The 24,523-nt window shown below is 48.6% G+C and overlaps 1 protein-coding gene across 1 annotated transcript in view; it reads right to left on the bottom strand.

Moving 5' to 3' along the window:
• Rptor (regulatory associated protein of MTOR complex 1) overlaps nt 1–24,523 on the bottom strand; it is a 228,170-nt gene that overhangs the window by 143,412 nt on the left and 60,235 nt on the right. The gene's annotated exons all lie outside the window — the stretch shown is intronic.

Raw genomic sequence — 24,523 nt, 5'->3', positions numbered from 1 at the left:
GGGAGGAGACAACAGGGGAGGGGAGGGAAGGAGAGGAGAGGGGAGAAAAATCCAATACGCAGAATGGACTCTAGCCACTGGAACTAGCACCACTCACTAGAAACCCTGCTAAGACCTCCCATTCACAAATAGCTGCAGAACATGGCTGTCATTAAAGGCTTGGCTCATGTTGTCACAGAATGCCTTGAAGAGACCTCACACGGCCTTATACTACACAGAAACTTAACATGTGTTAGAGCAGGACAGCAGAGCAGTCTTGGGATGGAATTGTGCGCCAACATCAAAGGCCAAGCTTGAAGAGTCACTGTTTGTGAGAGGAAGAAATAGCCTCCATTTTTATCACTCCCACAGTAAGTGTGGCCCACATGCACGCCTGAGTGTTAAGGGTTTGCAGGGTGTCTGCTTGGGTATCAGGAGCCAGCTTTACTGGGTCTATAGCTGCAAACGTCACACATCAGTATACACAGATGCATCCTCCATAATTCCACATTCCAGTCACTTCACTTTCAAAAGGCAAAGCCATGTCACTCACTGAGTATGAGAGGGCACAATGAGCTGTACCTTGCGAGCAGAGCTCCGTCCTTGGCATTCGGCATTCATGTGGACCCAGGCTGCGGGAGTGAGCTCACCTGCTCAGCTGCCTGGTCTTGGACATTAGTCTAGATTACTTCATTAGCGTGAGCAAAATACCTAAAATGTCTGCATTTCCCTTCAAATGACAAGAACAACTTGAATTTCCACCACAAGAAGAGGGTCATCCCTGCAAGGATCTGCCCCAAGAGCAGTTTCACAGGAGATCTGTAAAACTGTCTCTTTCCCTTATGCATTATTCACCAACAATTTCTCCTTCCTTGATTTGATTTGAAAAAAAGAAATTCTAGCTTACAGACCCGGCTCCTCAACCTCTGAAGAGAAGGGTTCCTTCATGTCCTCAGACCTGCTTACAGGACCCTGCAAGGACACAGGAATACCGCTCTGACCCAGCCCCTGGGGCTTTGGCAACATCTGTGGCAAGGACAAGTGTGAATGACAGCTTGCTACTATACCCATGTCCACCTCCATGACCAATCAACGGCCAAAATGAATGGGGCTCTAATTCTAATGAGGCCCTTGGATTCTAATCTGATAAAGCAAAATGAATGAATGAATGCCTAAGAAGAAAACCATGTGCCTCCTGTCCACCATTCATATCAGAAAGAAAAATACAAGTCTTACATTCACATCACACATTACCAGAATATTTAAGTGTTGCCTGTTGGGGGCAGGGGGCTAGAAAGTAGGAATAGCAGTCAGATTTCCCTAACAGCTTTGACTGTGTTTAACTTTGGAAATCAGGACAAATTTTACATAACTATAAAGCAAGCCTAATTTTGTTTTTGAAAAGTTGTAAACACGGGGCTGGAGAGATGGCTGAACAGTTCAGACCACTCGCTGCTCGTGCAGAGGACCCGAGTTTGGCTCAGAGTTACCTGTAACTCCAGTTTCAGGGGATCCAAAGCACTCTTGTGTCCTCTGTGGGCACTGCACACACACAGCGCACACACGTACACTCAGGTGTATGCATATGCAAGCCTGGCACCCACAGAAGTCAGAAGAGGGCATCATATCCCCCGGAACTGGAGTTACGGGTGACGGTGAGCTGTCATGTAGGGGTGGGAACCAAACTCGGGTCTCTCCAGCCCATAAATAATCTTTAAGTTGTAAGCAAAATCAAACCAATAGGTTTGATCACACACCCAGGTAGCTGTTTAAAAGACAGAAAGCGTTCTCCCAAGTGCCTGTACCTGAGCCTGCCATCAGAGGAAAAGCAGGCACCTAAGAGCAGCTAAGACTACAGAGCAGTTCTCAAAGACGACGGGAAGGAGAGTTGCCATCGTGTCTAGTACAGTTCAGGGTGAAATGGGACTGGGTGCTGGTGTCCATGAAACACCTGAATACTCAAGAGGCCAAGAGAGCACAGCTTCAAGGACCACAGCAAACGTGGAAAACACCTAGGGCTCCTCTAAGTCCCAGCAGCACCTGGCCAGTAATGGGTGTCTTTGAGGCTGAGGACGGCACACCACCCCTCCACTGCTCAGGAAAGAGCCTCCTCTGCCCACACTGGGATGCACAGTGGCCTGGAAGACAATCTGGAACTGGCTACTGCTCCACACAAGATTACCCTGTCTTCTGAGGAAATAAATCACTTATCACAGTCTCCGCTGTGTAGACCCAACTTCTCTGAGAATAACACTGCCGATGGAACATCAAAGTGCATGTGTTCATTTCCCGACCAGCTGCTAGCTGTCAGAAGAATAGTTACTGACTCATAAGGTCATCCTATGGCCTTAAAAATGCCATAGACATGCTCTAGGCACATGGATACATTTGATAAACGTTTAGAAGGACTGGGAGTGATATTTTTAGGCCAAGTTATACCCCAGCTCCAAAGTATCTAATTTACTTGCATTAGATAAGAACTATAAAAGGTCACATGTTCTGCATAATTTGCCATCATGAAGTCATTTCTACCTCATGCACACCCACTACTCACTACAGAGTGGCTGGGTCATCAGCTGACTTGAACTTACATTTATTAGCTGGCCAAGAACTCCACACTGCTCTAGGAAAAGAACTTCTAGTGTAGAAAATGAGATAACGAATTAGCAGAGGGATCACCCTAGTACCTTCCTGGCCCTGGTCAGGAAAGGCTGACCTGCCCTCAGACTCAGCTCTGGCCAGTGAGGCACAAAGGCCAGAAGAAAAGCTTCTGGAGCAAAGCTCTGTCCCATAGAAAGGGGTGGCTGTTCCTCCCCCTTCCTGCTTTGGGCAGTTGCCAGAGAGAAATGTGTGCAGCTAGGGCAGCTGTCTCATCATTGTGAGAGAAAAGTCAAGAGGACAGAACCCAACTGTTTAAATACCCCCTCCTGTAAAGACAGACACTGTTGTTGATCCAGGCCAGAGCATGCCCACTTGGGGCCAGGTGACTCCTCCACCTAGGGAGATTTGTGATCTTAGCAAACTATGTGGACACTGTGACACTGGAGGAGGGGAGGGCATAAGAAAAGCACTGCGTCTGTGAAGGCTGAGGACGTTAACATGTAAGTAGGGCTGGGCACGTAGTCAGCACTTACTGGGTTGAGGAGTGCTTACTGCCAAAGCGAGTACGTTTCTAGGTAACTGGAAGCAAATGCATCACCCTGCCTGCCTCTTTCTCACGGAAGACACAAGTTCTCAGTCCTCGGCCTTTACATGCTTTTTCTACATTCTGCCCTCTCCTGAGTTGCAATCTTGTGCTTTCAGGGGCCTCAGGAGTCACCTGCTGGGGTCACCTACCAACACCAATTCCACCCGGATGTCCCTCTAATCTGGTGTACCCTTCTGAGTTCCCTGTTTCTCTGAACACATACATCAAACACACTGAACATACTGAAAAGTAGTGAAAAACCTCAGCAATGAATGTTCCTGCTGTTTATATATCAGGGAATCCCAAACACATCTACAACCACCATAAAATTATAACTCCCGGAACGCAATGCTAGGAGCCAATGGCAGAGTGACTTGACATCAGAGCTGAAATGTCCCTTATCTGGAAGCACTGGGCACTGAGTAGAGGGGACTGCCTAATCTACACAGCCTGGGTGACCCTGAAGTTTCAGGAAGCCACAGGGGCTGTGCTTATGCAGACCCCACTTCTGAGCTGCCGCGCAGCACACTGAAACACGAACACAGGGAGGCAGGCCCACACCTCCAGGCTGTTCTGAAGAGGGTAACAGTCTCAAAGAACCAACATGACCGGCACTGACACTCTGCTTGTAAAACGGTGATAATCTGGGGGCTGTGCTATGGCATGTCACTGGTGCGTACATGAACTAGGAGTGTGCAGACTGGGTGGAACCACTGACATAGGGTAGTAAGTGTGGGAGACAATACAAATAGGGACCCCAACCCCACCCCATAAACAGTTAAGTACCAGCAGTGCAGAAAGCACAACACACACGAAGGATGGAACTTAGTCTACAGAATGCAGTTCAGAGAAAGAGGCTGGCTCCTCCGAATGAGCCTGCAGGATGAAGGGACGGGATGCTCGGCCACTGACAGTCACCATGCTGCAAGAAGTGTCAGGAAGAGGTAAGCAAGGGCTGCACAGGAGGGGTCCATGTGAGGCTGTGAGGAAAGGCTAGACTGAGAATCCAAGGCAGGAGGGGACACTCGGCAGGGACTGTGTCTGTCCTGAGGCCCACAGGCCTTGCCCACAGAAAGGCAACGTGAGTGACAGAGGCTAAGATGTCAGATGTTCCTCTTTGCTGAGCTAAAAGAACAGAGGAGAAGCCATGAGAACTAACCAGAATCGGCAGTGCAGTAAGTCATGTGATTTTAGTTAGCCCTTATGACCCTGCTTCTAAGGTCAAAATAAATTTCATACAAGAGTCACAATAAATTACATTTAAGAATCCAAAGTAGAAAAGTCTGAATCTGAGCTGCAGCAGTCAAACTCTGTAGAAGTCAAGCAAGACTGATTCCTACTTATTAGTCATTCCACCCTGGCCAGGGAGAATGTCTTCTAGAGGGAGCTGGAGCCTTTTCTTCACTGCACGGCACAAAACATGCTTCTATCAGCCCTAGCCTACAAACTGGGAGCCTCGGTGAAGATATGCCATGCTCTTGTGTGGCAACCACTGACACCACACCTAGGCAGCAGACATTAAAAGTTTGAGCTAAACCGCACCTCTGTAGTAATTACATTTTTGTCTTGTTTTGTTGATGCATGGCCTCACTATGTAGCCTGGACCAGCCTGGAACTCTTGGGCTCCACCTGTCTCTGCCACATTGGGTGTGGGATTAAGAGTATGTACTACCATGCCAGGCTCTGTATCAACACACTGAGACATGTGGTCTCAGACTTACGCAGTGCTTGTCAGCTCTGACGTCAAGAAGAGATATCGAGGTTTGAGTCTGTATTAATCCCAGAGAAACCCACAAGGCAGACTCCGTTATCCTGAGAGGTCTGCTCTCAAGGTGGTTTCTCTTCCTATCACTACTAGAAAACTGTCCACAGCCAGAGGCAGATATGAACACGTGGAGATGGAGCTATCTGTCATCCAAGAACCCAGGGGATGGAAACAAAACCATACAAGACAAATGGGTGGGGGAAAAAACAAACACAAAATAACAACTCACAGTAAAACTATGGCAGTCAACAGTAAAATTATGTAGTGTCAACTTTATACTAAAAAAAAAAAATGCAGGGTTAGGGTTAAGGGATACATTCAGTGGCATGTGCTAGTCAGAAACTTTGGGTTCTACATGAGGGTTCTCTACATGATACTGAGTGACTGTAAAATGACACAGAAGCTAATCTGGGGGGGGATTGTAAAGAGTATGGGTTTTTCTGCCCAACGCTGCTGGTCTTGTCCCGCCGCCGCCACGCCAGCCCCAAATAATGCACAGAGACTCTGTATTTGATACAATGGTGGTTTCTTATCGCCTAGCTCTGTCTTAAATATTAACCCATTTCTACGTATTTCCACGTGGTCTTACCGAGAGCGGAGGAATGGCGGTTCTGTTCTCTCCAGACTCTCCATCTTGACCCCCCCCCCTTCTTTCCACTTCCTCTTTCCTCCTTGTCTCCTAGTCCCTCCTATCTCCTTTCCTATTGGCCAGCAGTGCTTTATTCATTAAGCAGCATGAGAACATATACAGAATGACATCGCCCATCAGGGAATGACTGAACCCGTAAACTATCAACCGCCTTGGCGACCCAGTTATACTATAACACAAGAACACAAGACAGACAGACATGCCTGAAGCAATTAGACACGGGGCAGGTGACAGGCACAACTTTCTATACAGTTTGGATGTGCAAATCTCTATTAACATTTTATACATTCAAATATATAATTCAGGCCAGGGCTACAGACCAATAGTAGTATGGTGCTTATCTGGCATGCCCAACATGGTGGGTGCCATCCCAATTCTAGAAAATTACAATAATACTATTATTATCATTAGTATTACACTGAAAACAAAGGAGGGGGAGGGAGCCACAAACTGAAATACAAAAGAAAACAAAGGATTCATGCCAGGCATAACAACTCACACCTGAACCTCAGTACTCGCGAGACTGAGGCAGGAGGATTCCCAAGAGTTTGAGCCCATCTTAGGCTACAGGGTAAGACCCCGTATCTCAAATCCCTCTAAATGAGGTTTCACACAACACCCTCTAAATGAGGCCACACACCTTGCTAATGAGTGACACCGAGCACTACAGGCAGAAGAGGAAACCAAGTCAGTTTAGACATGAGATGGCTGTGAGCACATGCTTACGGCAGACAAGTCTGGCCCCGCAGTGGCACAGGTCAGCAGTCTGAATGAGCTCAGTTTGTGCTGAGTCACAGAGTGGAAAGTAATGAGAACCCACTAGGATTATCCAAGTAAGCATTTCTCAAGAACCTCAACTCAGGCGATATTCATTGACTCCAGTGATGAGGCCGGACTATCTGCCAGGCTCATGAGTGATGGTGTACCATGTTAATCACTCACCAGCATTTAATAAACAGCCCTCATTTGTGTAAACTTAGTCTCCCCTACAGTGCTAACAGGAAAAACTATCCCTACATTTTTTCTTAATATCTAGTCAACTCAATACCCAATAAAATCCATGAAGTAAAAAAACTGAACCTCACAAAACTATAGCAAGCCATGCAGTGTTGATCTTATTATGTTAAAAGTTGGCTTCTAAGGCCCTTTCCTCCACGGCACCAGCTACTGTCCACAGCAGGGCTGACATGTGCTGTTCACTGCCCACCATCACCAGTCTGGGTTACAGTTGGCCACAAGGAGTATAAAAGAGAGATGGTCTTCCAGCAGGGTAGCAGAGTACACTGAGACACCTGGAGCCTCTAGGCCAGATGACCGAGGTATCTCCATGGCACAGTTAATGACTCTTAATGATGCTTTTCTCCTAAAGAGCTATCGATTCCCATAAAAAACAAAACCAGCTGCTCAGTGCCAGTGCCTGTGGGCCACATCTTACAGACCAACATTAGCTGGTCTTTTGAAAAAAGGTAACAAAGCAGGTGCCAACCCAGTCCTGACCCGCACAGGCTCAACTCCAGTGGGTCAGGCCACACCATACAACAAACTGGAGGCATTATTATAAACAACCACTACTCAGCCCAGCCTGCCTTTCTGTTGTGTTACAGGGAACTGAGCTAAAACCCAAACACGATAGCCCTGAGGAGACCCCTTAAGTCACTTGCTAGGTTGAGAGTGTGGCCTGTGCAAAGTGACAGAAACAGCGGACTCTCCTCATATCTGTGACATGGGATCTTATAGGTCATCAGATTGGCACTAAACTCTGAGGAACCTGGCCTTTGGTAGGTCAGTAACTCCCCTTGGATATGACATACAATATAAAACAATGTTGCCCGGTGGTGGTGGCACACACCTTTAATCCCAGCACTCAGGAGGCAGAGGCAGGTGGATCTCTGCGAGTTTGAGGCCAGCCTGGTCTGCAAAGCAACGCAGAGAAATCCTCTCAAAAAACAAGCCAAAATAATGCCATCCGCCAAGTAAGCCTACAATTATGCAGCAAGTGTCGGCAGAGCACTGTGGTTTTATATGCAGTAATGCAAGTGTTTTATTGGAGGACAGCACAGCCATTCTTTCATGCCTGTCATGGGTCAAGTGAGGCAGGCACTTACTCACCAAACAGCCGGGGCCCACCTGAGCCAGCAGATGAGGAGGGGACAACCTTACTGTGGCACAGAGAAAAGGTGCCACCTGTCTAGGGCACGCAGGTGGTGAATGGGGATCAGGTCAGATTCCCTTGGAGATGTGACTTTCATTTCACAGGCAGCTTCATCTGGCAGAGACACGCGATTCCAGGGGACCAGAAATGTTTCCAGTTAGGGAGCTTGTGTACAGCGAAGCACAAGAAGCCAAAGAATAGACATTTGTAAGGAGGACAGAAAAGCCAAGAATGCAGCCATGAACCAGTACAGAAACCCCACACTCAGCAAATAGTCCGGTCACCTCAGGACCATCTCCAGCAGGAAGAAGGGTCTACATTTGAGACAAGTTGTGAAGTAGATAATTTAATAGCAAATCTGAAACTCAGCTGGAGTAAAGGTACACAGACAGTGGGGGACCAGGAAGCCAGGGTCTTCCTGTCACCAAGGAGAAGGTGAGGGTCAGTTCTGGGCCGCCCACCATCTGGGCTCTCCCTGTCTGGACTGAGACATCAAACAGCCAGGGCGACTCCAGCACAGGTCCTGCTGCCGCCCTGCCCAGACACGAAACGGAGACCCAGCCCCAACACACTGAGGAGCTGTCCCAATAGGGAAGGGCACAGGGCAGGGAGGCGCCACCACACTGAATGGGAGAAAACATGAGCTTCAGAGAATCAAACAGTCTGCTGTGAAGGCCATAACTCCTACAGTTCCAACCACTTAAACACTCTTTAATCCAACCTGCTTAAAACAGGGTTCAAGTTAGTAAGGTTATTTTATCATAATGAAAATCAATAATGTTCAGGTTCAAAAAATAAGAAACAAGTAAAAAAAGAAAAGAGAGAGAGAAACAGTATGACAGAAATCCTCAATTTTGAATGTCTATAAAGACCTTGTGCTGGATAGTTTCATGTCAACTTGACACAAGCTAGAGTCATCAAAAAAGAGGAACCCTCAACTGAGAAAACCGCCTCCATAAGATCTTGCTGTAGGCGAGCCTGGCGGGCATTCTCCTTAATTAGTGATTGGGGGGGGGGGGGCCCAGCCCTGGGTTGGCGATCCTACGAAAGCAGGCTGTACAGTCAGTCCATGGGAATAACCCTGCAAGCAGCGCCTCCATGGCCTCCATCAGCTCCTGCCTGCAGCTTCCAGCCCTGCATGAGTTCCTGTCCCGACTTCTTCCGGGGATGAACGGTGCTATGGAAGAAGCAAAGAAACCCTTTGGTGGTGGTGTTTCCTCACAGACACAGAAACCAGAGGACAGAAACCTTAACATCTCAATTAATGCAAAAAGAAACCAAACTAATTACCACAGCGAAACACTTTACATTAGCTTGAGATTGAAACAGAGAGGACCGAATGTCTTGCTCCTGCCTCTGGCCCCAACTCTGCCCTCCAGGAAGTACATTCCGGTCCATGGGGAAAACTCTCAAGCAGAGGAAAGGCAGCAGGAAGACAGTGATCAACAGGGCCTGTGAGTGATCGGAAGAACGGAGGCACGCCATGGCTGGGCACCCCATAAAACCACCAACTGATGAGCAGAGAGCAGCAGCACAGGCAACAGAAAGCGTTTCTGGAATATTCTAATCTATGCAGAGGGGAAAGTAGGAAAACAGAGGAGCACCTAGTCCTGTGGTTACTCTGGTCAGTTTGTCTGTCCTCCTGGGAAGTAGATTGGGGAAATCCATCTACTGCTTGCAGCCTTATGACAGGTACAGTCCCTGCATTAAGACAGGGTCTCTTACTAGACCTGGAACTCACTAGCAGCTAGACTTGTTGGTCAGCAAGACGTGTGTGTGTGTGTGTGTGTGTGTGTGTGTGTGTGTGTGTGTGTGTGTGTGTGTATGTCCCCTCCTGTCTTTGTTTCCCAGCAGTGAAATTTCGAGTCCAAGCTGCCACATCCCACTTTTGAAATGGGTGCTAGATAGAGACACAAACTTGTGCCCTCAGTCCTGTGCAAGTACTTTTACACTGAGCCAATCACCCCAACCCCTTTCTGTAATTGAAGTAATTTCCAATACTCAGACACATGGCAAATCTAGTACAGACTTCCAGGTGGAACTCAGCCACCCCACTCACCTGCTAAGTATGCACACTTACAGGTGGCTGGAGAGCTGGTGCAGACAGTAAAGGGCTCACGGTACAAGCACAGGAGCCTCAATTCAGACCCTTAGAGCCTGTATGCTGTTCTGTAAGGCCAGCCACGGTGGCTCATGCCTGCAATCCTATGGCTCAGAGGTAAAGACATGAGGATCTCAGCTAGTTTTGATAAATCGCTAAGATCGGATTCAGTGAGAGATCCTGCCTCTAAAAATAATGTGGGGCACAGTGTGGAGATGCAGCCTTGAATTCCAGCACTCAGGAGATCCTTTAAGAGATTGAGGCCGGCCTAGTCGGTGCTCGGTGGTTTGAATGTGAATGACCCCCAGGCTCATATTGCAGGGTTTGGTCTATAATTGGTGGAACTGTTTGGGAAGGATGGGGAGGTGACAGGAAGTAAGCTTTTAGCTGCAGCACTGCTGCCTACACGCTGCTCCCCACTGAGCTTCCATGCACTCAGCCTGACACTGTAAACAAACTCCGGTTAGACACTTCCCTTACAGAACAAGATCAGCCCCCATGGGCAACAGAGCAGCAGGCATACTTCCTAGGGCTTAAAGTTTTCTGAGACATTTGTCTCTATGTAGCCCTGGCTCTCCTGAAAATCACTCTGCAGACCAGGATGGCCTAGAACTCAGTGATCCGACTGCCTCTGCCTCCCGTGTGCTGGGACACCTGGCTTGGAAGTTTTTGTTTTGTTTTGTTTTTAAAATGGTCAGGATTCAGGAACAGCTTCCAAAGAAAAAGGCACCAAAGACAAGGACACGTGAACAGAAGTCAAGAGGCAAAAGAGACTAGCCCAGCAAAGCTGGAGGAAAGGTCAAGAACACCACAAAGTTCAAAGTCAGGCTGTATCTAGGGGGACTGTGAGAAGGGATGCAGGAGCGGGGAGCAGGGCCAGATAAAAAGCAAGTTTTGCACTCACTTGAAGAGTTGAGACTTTGTAGTAGGACTGAGGAAAAAGCATTTAAAACGCTTTAAACAGACCAAGGGTCCTCTGAAGTGAAACCAAAATGTCCCCGGAGTGGGGAGAAGTGCCATGGTTAGGGAAAAAACACAGTTTTGGGGTTAGTTTGTCATATTTCAAAGTGGAGAGCAAAGCTCTAAAAGCTTGCAAAGCACAGAGCTCCTGGCAGTCAAAGCAGGTGAGAGGCAGGCAGTGTGGCTGCTAAAACAGGGAAACGGTTCTCAGCAAAATAAAATACACACGCAACGGTGACAGCCTGGACAACAACTCTGAGTGCATGTGTGGCTGGCTTCAGCATAAGCCTAAAGTCTCTGCGCACCAAACGGTTTCTCAGCCCTGGCACACTGCTGCTTTCTACCACAGAAGATGCAAAGAGCTGTGTGAGCCAGCTCTGTGTTCCCGGCTCTGCCCTGGCTGTGGAGCTCACATCTATCTCCCAGGTCTCCATTGAGCCAGAGGCTGCCAAGGCCTTTACAGGGGAAAGCCCTGACCCAGGACCCTGGGGCACCTGGACCCGGGAGCATCTCCTTCCCTGACAGCCACTCCACACCCTCCTGCTCTCAGGCACCTTCACTCTCTCTGAATTCAGCTTTGGGGAAGGTTCCTAGTAGCTACCGGAACAACCTGCCAAATACTATTTCCACCATTTCCCAGTGGCGGATCGTATGTCTTAGCTGCCATGAAGTCCTTCCCTTCAACCTAGTAAATTACCCCAAAATAGGAAGAGTTTCAGATATGGAATTGCACTATGACCCAAACCTCATTTTCCCTTTTGTCAGCTCTCTGAGGCCCTGGAGAAAACTAACCTAGTAGCAATGACAAGGGCCTGAGTGCTAAGTGTCCCGCTTTCCTTCTGGACAATGCACCCCCCCCCCCAGTAGCAATGGGAAAGGTACTGAATGCTAAAGTTGTGCTCTGAGTCCAGACCCCCAAGGCAATCAAAAGACCAGATTTGATTCAAGAGTAAAGAGTGTTTTATTATTATACCAGATGGGGCTTGTTTTGAGTCTTACTGGAGGAATGTTTGAAGAAGCTAGATTATTTAAGATATGATTGGCTTAAACAAGTGGCAATCATATTAGTATGTTTTAGTTAACTGGGGCTGCTCAGGGGCTACAGTTCTCCATGTGTGGGCAGGCCTGGGCCTAGGTTCTATCCTTGAGCTGTTGTGGAGGCCAGCTCCTCAACAGAACCCACACTTCTACAACTGTGGGCCTGGGTCACCCGATGTCTTTACTTAGCAATGTAGACTGTGTTTGCAAAGGCTGAAGCTCTAGCAGTCATCCAACAGAATCCACTGACAACACTGAATATATGGTAGAAGCCAGTGACCCACTATCCTGGAAATCTTTTCATTGACATTTAAGGGGGAGGGGTACACACATGCCTGAGTACAGAAGAAAGGGGGGCGGTGTAAACATGTGCCTGAGTACAGGTGCCAGCTGGTATCAGATGTCCTCCTCTATTACTCCCCACCACATTGGGGACATAGGGTCTCTCACTGGACCTGGCAATGATCTGTTAGGCTAACAGCCAATGTGCTCCAAGGAAACACCCCTAGTGCTGAGGGCCAGGCCTCACCCATGAGCACCTCTGCAAAGCTCGCTGCAAGTGGACAGACTTTATTTACACTACTAGTCTTTCCCCTGTAGGCCTCAGCCTATCCTTACCTTCACATGGCAAGCACGAATCCTAGCATAGCCAGGAAGGAAAAGTCATTTCCTCCACAGTGCCTGAACCTAAACAAAGATTCCTTAATTATTAAGTATCTGCTCAAAAAACTATTTTGTGGTATCAGCCCTTTTTAAAAGGCAACGATAAATCAACCAACAAATGGTCGCATCTTAAAAAGAAGTAGTGGATCCAATATACAAATGGAGCAGTTCCTGGGACTCAGCCAAGGCTGTTTAGCACCACAGCAGCAACTCTGCAACCATGCTGCAGTCAAGGGTGAAGCCTCCTGCACGCCAGGCTGGGGCGGGGCAGGGCGGGGTGGAGAGCTTCAGGCAAAGGCACATTCCACCACCAGCTTGTGTTCTCAGTGCTTTCTATAAGATCCTCCTATCCAAGAAGACCCTTGGCCAGCCATTTCTCCAGCCTGTTAAGTCACTGTGCACATCCCTTGAAGCTCAGTCTTTAATCAGAGCTATTGACGGAAAGGCAAACAAAAACATCAGCTATCAAGGAAGTGTTGGGGGATATTTTGATCACTCTGACACTCCCTAGACTGTTAATAAAATTTACTTTGAATGGGGGGTGGGGATCACTTCTCTGATCATCCAGGTTCTTAACCTCAATATCTGACTCCAGAGTTTTCTACTGATAAAGAATAATCAGATAGCCAGGCAGCAGTGGCTCACATCTTTAACCCCAGCACTCAGGAGGCAGGGGAATCTCTGTGAGTTCAAGGCCGGCCTGATCTACAGAGTTCCAGGAAAATCCTGTTTCAAAAAAGAAACAAACAAAAGAATAAATAGATGCACTAAACGCTTCAAGGAAGGTAGAAAAAAAAAAAAAAAAAAAAAAACAACCAGGAGTAACTAGCGAGCATTCTGTCCTACCAAAAGACCCTCCAAGAACATCGCTGTCTCACATTCATAAATCTGACAACCAAAAATTCTGGGGTGGGGGGTGGCAACTCTTCTTTGCAAAGAGAAACAGCAGGAGCAGCTCCAGGGGAAGGGCAGGAGAGAAAGGAAAGGAGGGCCAGACAGAGCGAGCTCCTAGAGGTCCAGCCGGGAGAAAGCAAGGTGGAGGACTTGGAAGAAAAAGCAGCATTCAGGGGAGCAGAAGGCAGAGTGGTGCCTTGCTTGGGGCATCGACCTTGGAGACAGTAAGGGGAGACGGAGCAGTGGAAGCAAGGGTGCCTCACCGCACCTGAGAGGAAGGAAGGCGGACTGGGTGGCGTTCTAGGAGGACCATTCTGACTGAGGGTCAATACTGAACACCGATCCAGATGGACACACACACACACACTACAGATACATATTCCCCCCCAACCCCCAAATGCACTCCAAACATACAACACATCCATACCCCACGCACGAGCATATGCGCACACAAACGGACCGTGTAGAACAGTTGACCCTGGCGATGCTGCCTATCTGTGGAGACAGAGCAATCGGGCGTTTGAGACCCAGTCTCAAACAAGCTAACAAAACTCCACTGTGTACCAGGCCAATGCTATTTGTACTCCCCAGGCTCAGCAACTCAACTATGGACTCTGTGCCTGACTCAGGTAGTCTTCTGGTATGTGCATTCTGTCAACCCTATCCATCCTGCGTTACCATTAGCTTTAGGACCAATCCTCATCCAAAGGAGCAGCAGTGCAGAGGGAGCCCTGTGGTTACCTGGTCCTTCTGCTTACTGGAGCGCCCTGTTCCCATACTAGCCTCAGGCGCAACTCTTCCTCACAGCCCAGGAAGCAGCTGCCCCCCTTTACCTCCCCAACAGCAGTAGCTCTTCTGTCCTCTGTAACTGGAGGCAAACAGCAGTGCTGGGGGAGGGGGGGGGCCAACAGGGTCCTAGGAGAGCTTGCAGATCCCAAAGCACTGGGTGGAAAGGAGCCAGCAGCCTTTCCTCCTGGGCACGGCTCCCACACTCTGCACTTGCAGTTCCTTCCCTGGGAACAAGGTGGCGCACCATCAAGCAGCACCTGATCGGGGCATGTCGGTGATGCGTATGGCTTTCTGGCAACTGTGTGGCTGCCTCTGTTTTGTTTTGCTTTTCGAGTCAGGGTTTCTCTGTGTAACTATGTCCTGGAACTAGCTCTGTAGACCAGGTTAGCCTCCAACTCACAGGGATCTGCCTGCCTCTGGCTCCCTGCTGGGATTAAAGAGTGAGCCACCAACTCCTATTTGCCTCTCATTCTGAAATGCTGCTCTCAGGATGCCTCCCACGAGTCCAGATGGTTCTGTCAATCTGTTTTGTCACGACTGGGGGGTGGGGGACGCGCAAATCTGGCTTTGCTTCCAGGGGTCAAAGCAAACCATACCCCTGAAGGACCTTTGGCCCAAGCAGGTGCATGTGGCTTATTAGACTGGGCTTTTGGTAAGAATCCAGGATAGTTTGCTGTATTGGATGAGGTGGCAGCGTGTCTGTCTTCTGCCTCTTCTGTGTTTCGGGCAGGGTGATGGCCATTGAAGGCATCTGGTTTACACCAGCGCACACACCCACAGGACACCCAGCCCTTCTCATTTGTTTTCAAAACACTGGTAATTTAACACAGCCAAGTTTCTCCTCTCCAGCCTTTCCATCTCCTACAGATTAGATGCAAGGGAGGGAGTCTTCCCCAAATCTCAGAACAAAGAAACAATAAAGATACAATGTATTTTCACAACCAACTTCAGGAGAAGGTAACCTTTCAGACAATACCAAATAGTAACATTTTTAATACTAGAAGACAAGGGAGAAACAGCTCTTCAAGAGGGTCACTAGAAACCAAGCATGCATGTGTCCTCCCTACTCACCCCAACAACGGGACAGCTCTCAGATCAAGGGAGACGGTCAATCAAAGCACGGCTTGAGGATGTATTAGTTACTTTTCACTATGCTGTGACAAAACCAAACAAAAGCAGCCTAAGGAAAAGAGGACTGATTCCAGCTCACTATGTGGGACACACGGGATGGAAACAATTACCTACATATACCCAGGCCTGTGTTTCCATGGTGATTCCAAATCCAATCCAAGGCATGGAGAGACAAGCAAGGCTCAGCAGTTAAGCAACACTCTGCTTCTACAGAGTACCCAAGTTTGGTTCCCAGCACCCAAGTCAAACAGCTCATAGCCACCTTTTAACTCCAGCTCCAGAGGAATCCAATGGCCTGTTCTGGCCCCAAGGGCACCTGCATTCATGTGTACTTACACATATGTACACGTTACACAGTCATGAGTGCATGCACACACGCGCGCATACAAATAAATCTTTTTTAAAAAAATAAATACATGCAGTCTAGTTAACTCAGACAGTTGCCCATCACAGATTGGGATGTGCCAATGATATTTCCAGTTTCCAGGATAGACAGTTTTCCAGAGCCTTGTCTGTAGTTCTGACAGTATTGGCTTGCAGAGCAATACCCAGCAAGCACTCAGCGGTTAGAACTACAGAATAAAGTGCAGCTGGGTGAGAGCAGGCAGAAGGCAAGCCCACTGCATCCTCTGCCAGCAGCAGACTTCCCAACACTGTGACAGACAAGACAGACAGAGGGAACACAGGCCTCACAGCTCATGAAAGCTGAACTCTGTCCTGTTAAGATGTAATGCTGACTGAAACTGTCATTGTTCTGGGTTTAACACTTATAAACGCATCTTCTACTCGTTGGAAAGCTTCCAGATGCTCTGAAGAGAATGCTATATATCTACCATCAGCACTCTGAAATGAAGCACCCATGTATCATACACACACCCATCCTCTAGTTCCTAGCTAGCAAGGTTCAGGGTTCTGCATTCTAAGAGGACCAGGAAGGAAAGAAAGCAGCTGGGACAGCTCAGGGGGGAAAGGGAAGAAACGCTCCAGCACCTGGAGCTGAAAACCCCAATGCTGGCACTAGTGCTGGCTGCTCAAGTCTCCCAAACAGGGACACAATGAAACAGGGTGCCTTGTGCTAGCAGGTGCTCCTCGCTGTCCATCAGCGGAATGCAGAAAGTTGCCTATAGCTGTGGAAAGACAGCTACACTGTGCAGAGCTCTGCTGTCACTGGGGAATTCCACCCAAACCCCTGAGAGCCGGAAAACCTAAGGGCTAGGGTGAAATTCTAAACAGGTCTGGGATAGAAGCAGCCAAACAGTATGTGGCCGCGGTCATCTCTCTACGTGTCTCTCTCTGCAGGGATGGAGCAAAGGTCTTGATATATCTACCAGTTACTTCTAGTTCCCCAGTCTCATGACAGGTAAAAGCAATTCTATTGGTTATTTTCTAAACTGTGCATCCAAAACGAACACTGATAAACACAACCCACATTTGTTGCCTACATGATGAGTCCTATTTGAGGTGAAAATAACATCCACACGTCACCTAAGAATTCACTCATTCAAAGACAAGCAAGCAGGAGAGAGTGGTTCCTCCCCAGAGCCTGGCTTTGCAGAAGGGAAACAAAATCACCACCATTTTGTCAACGTCGCAGGGCTTGTAAAGCACCGATAAAAACACCTATGACCTGACCTGCCAGACGCGTACACGGAGAAATGAAACCCTACCCCCACATGAAGGCTTTTCCACAAACAGCAGCTTTATTCACAACACCAGCAGTGGAACTGACCCAAATCCGTGTCTGAGGACATTAATTCGGGGTCATCCACACAGAGAGATTCTAAACGGCCGGCGGCAAAAAGAAAACGGATGAACTGCTGACATAGGCAACGCTATGGAAGAAGCCAGAAATGTGCTGAGCGAGAGCCAAGGACAGAGTAAACAGCTACTGACCACTGCACGAACCTGACTGGGAGCACAGCTTAGAGGCAGCCCACCACGTGCAAGGCCTTGGGTTCAATTCCCACTATCACTGGGAGGAGGAAATAGAAAAGGGCAGAAAAGAACGGTCTGTGGGTCCTCACGTTCTTGTTCTGGGTGCTGATTAAACAGGAGTCAACTGTCAAAACACTCCAGCTCTGCATTTGATTGCATGTAAATGACATCTAAACACTGCTTGGGGAGGGGGGACCATGTAGAGCAACATAAAAAGAGATGAGCTACATTTACATGAGCGGGAACACAGGCAAGGACGAACACGGAACACGCAGTACTGGTGAAAAGATGGAAAAGGACGGCGGACAGGGTAAGCCACACAAGGTCACCTTACCAAACGAAGAAACCGAAGGAAAGAGCTTTGAAATGAGCCCAAGCAGGGTGATGGAGGCAGCATATCACACGGCCAGGGCACAGCTGGGACACTGAGACTCACAGCCATCACAAAAGGGCAGAGGCTTACAGATGAAAACATCCTGAAATCCAGGAAAAAGTCCAGGACTCCAACTTCTACACACAACAAAATTGTCCTTCAGAATAAAAAGATTTTTTCCAGACAAATGATGAGTTGTTGCCCATAGCCTCACCCTCAAAGGAGGATTTTTCAAAAAGTTTCAAACAAATGTTTTCAAGCTGCAGGACCTTGAGCGCAGCTAAGACAACACACAAGGGAAGAGGCGGGTTGCTGGCTGCATCACTAACACCGACTTCACCGACTTCCCGGTTTGAAGATACAGAGTCACACACAACCTGTGGCAATGAAGACAGGCAGCAAAGTGCTTCCAGGTCGCCGTCAGTGGCAGAGGTCCGTGCACCTGTCTCCTGTGTGAGTGTTTGTGTGGACCCTCGTGCACGCACAGGAGTGCACCCATGCGTGCACACAGATGCGGGGGAGGGGGCCTGGAGTCCCACACTATCCCTCTTCCTTACTCCCTCAAAGCGGGGCCCTCCAGCCCCCACAGTCCTGCTCTCTACAACACACAAACACACCTAGCTTTTTACATGGTCCTAGGGTTAGAACCAGACCCACATTTGCACAGTGAGTACGTTATACACTGAACCATCTTCCCAGATTCACACACACCTCAAAATAAATGAATGTAATATAGAATTTTATTTTTTATTAATTTTTTAAACATCTCCATTGCGTTCTTCCACACAGGGAGTTGTCCTGATGCTATGGTGAACACCCAGGTGTCTAGATGCCACCATGACACATGGCTCCTCTACAGAATGAAGTCAGACAGCGCAGGAAGTGTTCATGACCATTCCCTGTGACCCATTCCTCAAGCCTCCGTCAGCACTTTCTCATTCAGCTGGGGGATAATTTTACAGCTCTCCAGTGGCATGCAGTGAGCATATGGGACTGCCTTTGGCGCTCCGAACATCAGCCCCTGCGCCTTCTGCTTCCTGCCTGTGAGCGCCTGCAGCTGTGCCCTGGCACCTGGACCATGTGACCAGGCGACCAGACGCTCTGGCCCACAGACTAAGCCTTACTTCTGAAGCCCACCCCAGGAAGAAATGCGCAGGTGCCAGAGAGCTGGGTGGGCTACCATTTCAGTGCTCCACAAGTACTGCGTCTTTGTGAAAATCTTCTCAGTGCAGGAGTGGTGAGAGAGGCCCCTGAGAGGCTTGTGAGGGAGGAAAAGAGTCAAGCCCTCCTTCACTGCAAAAGTAGCATGCCTCAAGCGGGCCACTCAACACAGAGATGGGAAGGCGCCTGCTCTCCAGACAATACTAGACAAGAAGACAGGAGGCAGGATGAGTACACAGGAATTCTCTGAGGCACAAAGTTCCAAAGTGGCAGTGGGAGCCTCCTACTGTGGCTGGGGCACCAATCCTCAGAGTCCACGGAAGGAGACCTGGGCATCCAGGGTGTGGGGCCAAGCAGTGCAAATGTGCTGGTGGCTTTGCTTTACTCTCCACATTAGCCTTCCTCTTGCTTTCTTCTTCTTTCTGTCCTCCCCTCCCCCAGACAAGGCTGTCCTGGACTTACTCTGTAGACCAGGCTGGCCTCAAACTTAGAGATATGCCTGCCTCTGCCTCCTGAGTGCTGAGAATAAGGCGTGAGCCACCATGCCCATGCAAGCTTAAAGAATGAAGTAGTAACTGTCAATGTCCCATCTGGTCAGACCAAAGCAAGAGTCCGCATGTCCTGTTGTCCTCACAGCTGCTAAGCTTGCTGCCTTCCGCACAGCCAGTGTAAGGGCAGAGGGCAGAGGGCAAAGCCTCAGAACCTGATGCAGCATGGGTGGGCACAGACAGGAGAGGGTGAAGGAAGCTCCACTTCCTTGTGAGCAGTGATAGAATGGCTGGAACCTAATGATTTCCACAACCTACCTTCCTCCAAAAAGTACGTAATGTTTCAAAAGAACAGGTAGTCAGAGGTGATGACAGCTGTGAGCTCTCTCATTGGCTACAATGGCAGCTCAGATTCGTGAGTCTGGAAATGGCTTTTAGATCTTAGTTCCACATCCAGAAGGCTGCTGCAATATCACGGCCTTTGGGGACAGGGCAAGACAGGAAGTGTGTGGGCAGGGCTGACTAAGAAACCGTTCTGCTGAAGAGCATCCATCAGAATTCTCCCTGAACACAGGCCATGGAAAAGCTGTCAGGAAAGCTGACTAACAACAGCAAACACACAAGCAAACACTCGTCATGGGTACAACTGCTAACACCTGGGCAGGAAGCAGCTAAGGGAAACCATCACAACACAATGGTTAACCCCACGACAGGCAGAAGACACATCTACGCCATCTTACAAATTTAATGAGGACGGGGGCAAAGCGCTTCACTCAGGATTCTGAATCATGTCAACAGTGAGTCAGCCAGCTACAATTCCGCCTGTGGCTAGAAGTCCTCATTTGCAGTTTGTCACAGAAACACGAACAGGTGGATGATGCCCAACCTTTGGCTCACAGAGAATCCAGCCATGCTGATGAGGACAGAGAAAGCTGCTGGCAGAGGAAGCCACCTACACCAGGAGCATGGTGCAGTCGTGACACGAGGGTAGCAGACCAAGGGATGGCAGTGGCGCCCTACCAGGACTGTGTGCAGACAGACCTTATCAGGACTATGCTTCCAGATGGCCGGTGTTGTCAAAATGTGACTGCCCCAAGCTGGGGGTCACTGCAGAGTGACCCCTCCCGAGCACCTTCCAGGCACACTATGTTCTGGGAGTTTCCACACCTGACTGAAGATCCCAAGAAAGGCAGCACACACTGGCTCATGCCAGCACCACTGCTCAGACATCCCAAAGTAAAGCTACACAGAACTCCAGGGTGGGGTCAGGGAAGAGTACGAGCATCGACCATTCTGCTCCAGACATCTACAGCCTACTCAACCACAGGAACCAGCAACAGCCCAACGACAGCTACGAGCCTACCCTCCCTTAGAGCTCTAAGAGTGCAGGCCACTGGGGAGGAGAGAGCGACCTCCAACCCTAGCGCTCACAGTTCACTGAGCAACACCCGTACCTGAACCTCCACAGAACAAGCCTACAAATCCAGCACAGAAAGAAATGTGTCAGTGCTAGGGAGGTAGTGGCAAGGGGATCTCTATGAGTTCGAGGCCAGCCTGGTCTACAAGGAGAGTTCTAGGACAGCCAGAGTTGTTAAACAGAGAAGCCTTCTTTCAAAAAAAAAAAAAAAAATCCAAAACCAAAACAAACAAACAAAAATCTGGGGAGGGGAGGAAGAGGGGAAGGGGAGAGGAGGGAGAGGGGAGGGGGAGGGGAGGGGAGGGGGAGGGGGAGGGGAAGAGGAAGGGAGGCAGCTGTCCATGGCCATCTCATCTCTCCAGTTCATAGAAAGCAGCTCACAAGGCATGTGTGCAATCCAAGTGTACAGCCCTCACCAAGGCAGCAATGGGGGCTCTCCGGAGAAAGAACCAGAGCAGGAGCCTTGTTTTGTTGGAAAGAGATCCCGGTTCCCAAGTTCACTGCTCGACAGGAAGATCTATAAAAACATGCTTCGTTTGTTCCCTACAAATCCAGTGCGACAGACACAGGAACAACATGCTGAAAAGGAGCCAGGACCTAAAACCTGCTTGATGGAGCAGGAACATGGCTGCGTGTGGTTCCTACGGCCCAAGGCGACCGCCGAGCCCGAGGCCGTCCCTGCCTCTAGATGAGAAGGGACTCCACCGGCAAAGTGCATTCACAGTGTCCTCCCCTCAGGCCGCGCAATGGTCCCCCAGCTGTCTGCCAACTGTGTCAGGTGCACCAAAGCTCCTTCCCTCACACAGTAAGTGGGAACGATTCCCACAGAATTTACTTGGAGCCTATGCCTGCAGAGGCATGGTGCCTCCCGTACCCAGCCTTAGTTAGGGAAAGGAGACCTGGCAAGTGGGCCTATCTCCAGCTCCTAGCTTGCATCGCGTGCTAAACTGCCAGCGCCCCAATCTGTCAGGCAAATTCCTAAAAGCCCCTGCTCTCGGCTCCCAATAAAACTTGTGCTTGAAGCTCATCATGAAACAAGGGAGCTTTAATACTGAATTCCCAGCTAAAACAACAGTTGGCATTTCCCTTCAACCCCCCCCCATAAAACTAGAGTTTATATGCCTAAAGGTAATAAAGCAACGCCTTAAACTTAACTAGAAACAAATATTCCACCAGTGTCAAACTGATAAATTATTTAGGAAAGGGATCATCAACCAGGCAAGAAAATACAGCCCAATACAGTCTGGTAGCCTCTGGAAATAAAATCACAGTGGTTTCTCTGGTTTTTTGCCTGAACCAAATTCACCTTTATCAAAGTATCTGGTTTTGACTCACACAGGCAGAAAAGGAAGGAGAAAATGTGGGAGCTCTGGCCTGGCGCTAGCAAGGAACATGCCGTGTGCCAGGCACCACTGGTACTGTAGGTTATGGTCTGCTCCTTCTGCTACGGAGATTATCACCCATCTATTCCCACCCACACCAACATGGAAGCTGATGGGATTTCAGCAAATATGGATGAAATGACCTCACTGCACATTGTTCAACCTCTGTGAGTGATGCAATAATGCATTCAGAGGAAGAGGGGACAGAATTGGGGTCTTTCCACCGAGTCTTGTAGTTTAATACCACCCCACTGTTCTGTTGCAGATGGCACATCAGCCTCTCTTCATTACTGCAGAGGCACAAGAGGTCTGCAGCGTGCAGTAGAGTGGTGTGTGTTTACCTTTGCGATGTTTCAAAGGATCCTGATTTACCGTTGGGGACCATGTACCTTGCACCACACATCTGAGCTGCATAATTACCTCTTGCTCTGTGCAAACTCTTGCCTGCAGCATGAAATCTGTGCCTACTGAGAGGCTCTGCATTGAAGCTGGGCCTCCTTACTCGACCCTCCACTCATATGGAGGCATCTAAGCAGAAGAAAATACAATACACACCAAGCTCTTACAGCACATCCCTGCATTTGACAGAGGTATGCTGGTGATGTATGTTATATAGGCTATTTCTAAAATAGAGGAGTCCCACTAATGGCATACATCAAGAAATTCTGAGACACTTTTAGCATGTGTGAAAATGAATGCATCAGCTCTGGCATTCCCAAGAAGAAATTAGCTGGCATTCATGGCTGTAGTATAGCTTCCGGGATGTGAAGAAAGACTAACCGCCTCTTGCTGAGATGCTGTGTCCTGCTCTGACATCTCCTAAGCATCCGACAGCCCTGAAACCGTGCCCACCTCAAACTCCCCATTCCGATTTTATGGTTCTGTTTCTGAAACCTGCTGCTTTTAACCAGTTCTCCCCCATGAGAGTCCCCTGGAAGCCTGCATGCACTGTCCCCGCCCCTCCACTACCTCGTCCTACGAGTGACTCATACTACTGTCTCTATGTCTGGACCATTTACTGCATGTAAATGTGGCCAGCCTTAAGTCACAATGCCATGCAACAGATTTGCTCTGGGGCAGAGACTTAGATAGAAAGAGTATTGGAGAGATGGCTCAGCCGTTCTTCCAGAGGACCTAGGTTCAATCCCCAGCAGCCACATGGCAGCTCACAGCTGTCTGTAACTCCTAGTCCACCTGACCTTAGAGGGCACTGCAATGCTCATTGGTGGCCCATCCTTTAACTCCTAGTCTACAACGTGAATTTCAGGATGGCCAGAGCTACATAGGGAGCCTGTCCCAAAAGAAAAGGTTCCCACTTTAGAGGATTCTGTTCACTGTCTGCTAGTGTGAACTAAATAACACCCAATTTCATGCCAAGCTACATGAATAATGAAGCTGGCGCTCTCGCTCACTCACACTCACACACAAAACATTATTAATGTGTTCAAATCTTAAATATGTAACCTGAATGATTACTTCCCCCAAAGGCTAACTCTCTAGAAGAAGGAAACAACAATTAGAGTCACTAAGAACATCACAAGATCTGGGGCAATTTGGGAATACTTTAAAACACGTACTGGAGGATGTGAATGGACATGGTCTGACACATCCTATCCTAGACAACAAGCAATGGCGGAAAGAAGACCCAGCAAATATCAAAGGTGCGTCCCCTCCATGAACTGCAGAGGCCAGGAGGCCACTCCACCATGTGCTCCCTCAGCGCCAGCCCACCAGCTGACGTGCGCGACACCTGCAAACCTTCAAAGACACTATTCATTCTTTCACTGGGACACTGGCATCTCAGCTACTTTTAAGGAAATTCTCCAATCTTTGGAATTTTTTTTTATAAACTACCAGAAATTACAGATTTGAAAGACAAAAAGCAAATTCCTGAGAACCTGAACACCCAGAACTCTCTCCAAATGACCTGGAACCTCACTACCAAATGCTACACCATACATCACCGCAGAGCATTGCTAGAGAGCAGAAGAAGTGTATTTGTGGCTATTTTCTTACTTGAAGAATGTAAATAATGTACAAAGAGGCCCCTGGGTTCCAGCTCTGTGACTAAATAATTCACAAATCAGCCTCCTGGGTAGGCAGGGGTTAAGTGGGGAGGCTCTAGAAACCCCTTTCTTCTTCCGCTCACAGCTGAAAGGTACAAGTCAAACAAGTCAGACTCAAGAGGTACATGCATGACTGGGGCCACCTACTCACCACGCCTGTCCTAACAGCCTGTGGGTCATTCCAGAATCATGCTTCACACAAAGCTGAAAACAAAGACATTTCCACCAACACTCCAAATTTCTAATTTCCTATTGAATTTATTAATCCTTCAAGCCAGTTAGTGAGAAAGGTAAAGGAAAAGGACTTTGGATTGACAAATAGCTAAGATCTCAACAGCGATGTGACAGAGTTAACTTCCATGCAGGTTTTCTTAAAAAATAAAAACTGTCCAG

This window comes from Phodopus roborovskii, unplaced genomic scaffold (assembly GCF_943737965.1).
Source record: "Phodopus roborovskii unplaced genomic scaffold, PHOROB, whole genome shotgun sequence".
NCBI classification, from domain to species: domain Eukaryota; kingdom Metazoa; phylum Chordata; class Mammalia; order Rodentia; family Cricetidae; genus Phodopus; species Phodopus roborovskii.
This window is presented reverse-complemented; position numbering and strand designations above follow the sequence as displayed.